The sequence below is a fragment of the Balaenoptera ricei genome, chromosome 2, assembly GCF_028023285.1.
Source record: "Balaenoptera ricei isolate mBalRic1 chromosome 2, mBalRic1.hap2, whole genome shotgun sequence".
Taxonomy (NCBI): Eukaryota; Metazoa; Chordata; class Mammalia; order Artiodactyla; family Balaenopteridae; genus Balaenoptera; species Balaenoptera ricei.
Genome location: NC_082640.1, coordinates 80,192,686 through 80,198,276, shown reverse-complemented (window position 1 = coordinate 80,198,276; position 5,591 = coordinate 80,192,686).

The following is a 5,591-nucleotide window of genomic DNA, read 5'->3' as shown; positions in this document are numbered from 1 at the left end:
AATTTAGTGTCTGAAAATAACAGTAAACGTTTTTTATCCTTAGATTTTTGTCAATGTATTACTTTTGTATGGCTGTTGTAACAAATTCCCACAAACACAGTGGCTTAAAACAACAGATTTATTATCTTACAGCTCTGTGGGTCAGAAGTCTGACACAGGTCTCCCTGGGCTAACATCAGGGTGTCAGCTGGGTTGCCTTCCTTTCTGGAGGCTCTAGCAAGAATCTTGTTTCTTGCACTTTCCAGCTTCTAGAGATGGTCACGTTCCTTTTCTCATGCCCCTTTCTGAATTTGGAAGGTACCTTACATGAATTGGAGGACTAGCCAGAGAGAATCTTGCAATGGTAAATCCCCTGAGTAATAAGATATCTTTACAGTAAATATAGGGAACCTGAAGGCTGGGGACTAGTTATAACTTCTGATTGCTCTCCTGCCTTGAATAAAATTGAAACTTGAGTAAAACTGAAACCGTGTTGCATACAGTACCTGGGGTCTTTTAAACTGTCTAATTGCACATGGAGACCCCTCGCTCTAAACAAGTTGTCCTTGATCTTTCAACATTTGACAATGTGATGAGAATAACTGATGATTGTTTACTTAGGCCCCTATTCTTTTTCTCTAAGCATCTACTATGCACCAGAGAGACTGTTGACAATTCCTCCAAAGACAAGATTTATTTGGACCCCTAAAATTTAAGTTTTCAGTGCTCTCTCCATCTTGAATAGCAGCATGAACATACATAGGGACATACTATGTTTGTTCTCTGAGTGTCTCTATGAAATGTACTCGACTTTCCAAACTGTGTATTAATGTAGACTCTCTAGAGAATTCCGTGTTAGTGACAATTACTGCAGCATCCTGTGTTAGCGAAAAAGGTTTCAAATTAGACAGCCTGAATTTCCTGATAGAAACCAAAGAGACTTTGGGGGTAATATGTGAATTGAAAGGAAAGAATCTGCCAGTTTCTGGCCAAGAGGTGACCCCTGTAAAGACATATTTGTTAGTTGTGAGTGACAGAGGTTACAGAGCCAGCCAGGACCATTTCTAAAGTGTTAAGCTGACCTTGGGTAACAAGGTCACGAGGTCAGTTGGGGTCAGAATTGGTCAAGGAGAACTCTTTGCCTTTTGTGGAGAGCTTTTATTTTTTTTTCTTTTTTTTTTTTCTTTCTTTTTTTTTTTTTTTTTAGATTCGAATCGCCTTTATTTATTTATTTTTTTTTCCACACACACACACACACACACACACACTGTATTTTATTTTTACAAGAGATAAATCGACTGACACCAAGCATTGTACATGGATGACCACAACAAAAGCAACAATGATTGCAATTACGAAACATGAAACACACTCATACTATGTCATAATATTGACATTCAGTCCAGTAATCCTGTGGAGAGCTTTTAAAAGGCTTCAACTTTGTGTCGCTCCCTCTGTTCTTTCTGGTCCCTCCCTGCTTGGCCGTTTTCTAAAAACCAGCATGATTTGGAAACTGACTCACTAGCTGACCTCCCCAGCCTAGGGGCACATGGACAACCAGATGCTGGCGTTCAAATCTCTTCCCGTTTAGCAGGGTAGCCAAAGCCATGGAGACTGGACAGGAGCGATCTCCCATCCCTCATGCTATTGATATAAAACTCATTTAATATCTTGGCATTATTTCCCTTTGGCTTCTCTGAGTTTATGAGTTTAAATCTGTCTTTGATGATCTTGAGCAAGTCATTCAACCATTTGGGGACTCATTTTTTTCTCATCAACAATATGAGAAGATTGGACTGTAAGATATATTCTTTTTTTTTTTTTTTATATTTATTTTTTGGCTGCTTCGGGTCTTAGTTGAGGCACGTGGGCTCTTTCGTTGCAGCGCGTGGGCTCTTCGTTGCAGTGCACGGGCTTCTCTCTAGAGGACGTGGGCTCATTAGTTGTGGTACCCACGCTCTCTAGTTGTGGCACAAAGGCTCCAGACAGCGTGGGCTCTGTAGTTTGCAGCACGCAGGTTCTCTAGTTGAGGCTCACGGGCTCAGTAGTTGTGGCGTGTGGGCTTAGTTGCCCTGTGGCATGTGGGATCTTAATTCCCTGACGAGGGATCAAATCTGCGTTCCCTGCATTGCAAGATGAATTCTTAATCACTGGACCACCAAGGAAGTCCCTGCATGATATATTCTTGCTTTTTGTTATTCTTGCTTTTATTTTGTTAGTCTGGATAGTTAAAATGCCTATGCTTTTTTTGTTCCTGATAAAGAATTAAAGACAGGCCACATTCTGTTTTCCATAATCTCTCTCTAGGAATGAAGACATTGGATTACTCTTGTTCTTGCAAACTATTCTTTATGTATAATTGTTTGTATTCTAGAAGGTGGAGTAAGACATTTTGAGCACCTTTCCCAAGTGCTAACCTTTTGCCTTCAGCCCCAAACTACTTAAGGACTTTAATATAAGCTTCTAAAACTTTGCACACAAGATATGCTCAGCATATGGTTGTATTTGGTTTCTCTGGCATCTAACTCGTCCATTGCTTATGTTGTACTTCGGACAACGATTTCTTATTAAAAGAACTTTGTCTTTTCCCCTTGTGAACATTTTAAAGCACATTTGGACAGACATCTTTCAAAGAGAAATTCGTTGACTCGCTCACTATAACTTAACTGACACAGGGACATTTCCTGCTCATTAACCTCTCTCCATCAATTTCAAAAGGAAATCAGCAAGACCTCACCATGAGTCCTCCCTACCTCTGCACTTCTTTTCCTTTCTTTCGAAAATCTTCTGGAATTTAGGTCTGACTTTTGGGTATTTTCCAGGCTTCCAGTCGCAGTGATCTCAGCTCCCTGAAACCACAGTCGCCCCCAGCATCAGGGTCCCCCCAGAGAAGGCTGTTCCAAAGGTTAGAAGTCCAGAGCCTCCCCCTCACCCCACACGCACACCCCCTGGTGTTTGCCTGTTGAGGACTCGGGCAGGCCTAGGGCGGTTCTGGCTGCCAGATGCTCATCTAGTTCCTTCCGCCTCCATTTTAGGAGAAAATGACCAGGGGAAGAAGAGGAAATGATTGCGTTAATGATCATGGCCTCACAAAAATCTAGTGTATACGCTGGAGGAACAGAATATGGGAAGGGAAGGCCTGGAACACCTGATGGAGAAATTTGGGTTTGTTTCTCTCTGATTCAATTCAAAAAAATATTTATATGAGTAAAAATCTGTAACGTGAACAACGGGGATGCATAAGACACACAAGTAATATAAGACATGGGCCCACAATCTAGTGAAAGAGGAAGAAAAATATGTGCATGTAGAACTTAAATACAACCACATAAAGACACAGAAGCAATGCTCACGGGGATAGCAAAGAGAAAGGGAGTTATTCTGATGGGAAGACTACCTGAAGGCTTCATGTAGGAGGCAGCGTGTTAGCCTGGTCTTGAAGAATGGGTATGATTTAATGAACAGGTGTGGCTAGGGTGACCAAGGTCAGGGTGGCTATTCCAGGGGAGGGAAGAGAAAACAGCTTGAATGAAATCCTAGAGGAGGAAGCAAATGGTGAGAGGCACACAGGTAGGAATGAGTCAGTGGGTTCCTGAACCATTAAATATTAGTGTGAAATTGTATTGAGGAAAAGAAATATGAAATTATAATAGCTGGATGAAGAGCAGGAAGAAAATTTAAAGACAAGATCACTTCAGGGCTTCCCCGGTGGCGCAGTGGTTGAGAATCTGCCTGCCAATGCAGGGGACACGGGTTCGAGCCCTGGTCTCGGAAGATCCCACATGCCGTGGAGCAACTAGGCCCGTGAGCCACAATTGCTGAGCCTGCGCGTCTGGAGCCTGTGCTCTGCAACCAGAGAGGCCGCGATAGTGAGAGGCCCGCGCACCGCGATGAAGAGTGGCCCCCACTTGCCGCAACCAGAGAAAGCCCTCGCACAGAAACGAAGACCCAACACAGCCATAAATAAATAAATAAATAAAATTAAAAAAAAAAAAAAGATCACTTCAGAGGCTTGGTTTAAAATTATTTTTGTTAAAAAAATAAAATAAAATTGTTTTTGTTAAGAAAACAATAGGTACATGACAAAAAAACCCCACCTTGGATGATACAGAACATCTTGGAAAAAAATCCTAGTAATTGAGACACTATTAGGATTAGAGTAGAAGTGGGAAGACAATACTCCCATATGGGATAACAATTTTTATATTTAGGATTATTGTAAGGATAAAGAAGAGAATTTAGGTTCAAAGCTTAGTATTATGCCAAATCCCTAAATGGGGATGTGTCCCCTGTGGACCCTTACTCCAGCCTTGCGCTCTAAGCTCTGCCAACTTCTTCAACAGTAGGAAACCACTGCTGTTTCCCTATCAATTTCCTACCCCTGTCTCTAGGCCCCAGGCCAATGCCAGCCGCTTCCTCAAGGCTTTGCCCTCCCGCCAGCCAGAATGCAGGAGTGTTTCCACCGTGCACTCACAGTATGTTGCTTGTACTTTGAGTCTGCACATGTTTGGGTGTCTGTCCCTGCCACTGGACTCCTTTGGGTGCCTTGCAATTAGTGGCTGCCCAAGAAGCATTTATTGAAATAAATTACACAGAGTGAGTTTAAAATTTACTATAGTTAAATTTTTTAGGTGGGTGCTGGGGATGTCCCCCAGACGCCAGGTGTGTAAAAAAAAAAAAAAAAAAGTAAATTTACTTTTCTATGAGTCCTGTTCCCTCAGGGTGACAGAAATTTGGGGGGACTCTCCCACTTTCCCTTAGGACTGGGTATAAGTCCTAGAGGGCTCATACACAGCCATCTTGTACTCAGTCTTCCTTCTGTACAACTCATAGCTGAGTTGTCTCTTGTTCCTGACTCTTCTCTGGCTCTGAGGCTCAAGGGAGCTCATTCTACCACCCTGGTGCCAGCTGCTCACATACTCACCCAGCCATATACACTCTGAGCTGTGCTGCCTCTCGGGTCTGCCAAGGACAAGGGGACGGGTGTCCTCTGCTTTCAGCCTGCCCAAACCCATCTGCGGTTTTCCTCCCCATTTCCCACCGACACACCCCAGGCCAAGCTAGAAGAGGCAGGCAGGGCACAGGCTTCCTTTCTCGGGGAGCTACCTGCTGATGATTTTTTTTGGAGAGATGGCTGCCTGAGCTTTATTTATTTATTTATTTATTAGCATCTTTATTGGAGTATAATTGCTTTACAGTGGTGTGCTAGTTTCTGCTGTATAACAAAGTGAATCAGCTATACATATACATATATCCCCATATCCCCTCCCTCTTGCGTCTCCCTCCCACCCGCCCTATCCCACCCCTCTAGGTGGTCACAAAGCACCGAGCTGATCTCCCTGTGCTATGTGGCTGCTTCCCACTCCTGCTAATGATTTTTATCACTGTCTTCCAAGCCAGCTCTGCTGCAGGCATCAGGATTTTTGTTGTTGTTGTTGTTTTCTGTGTTCTGAGGGTCCCTCCAAGGCCTGAACTTTTAAGTGTCAAAAGTTTTTCCTCCACAGATTAAGGCACTGAATATCCTCTGGTCTAGCTGCCTGATTAAGGGAAGAGTAAGGGGGTAATGGGAAATAGTGGGGTGTAGGAGTCTTAAATATTTCAACTACAAAGCC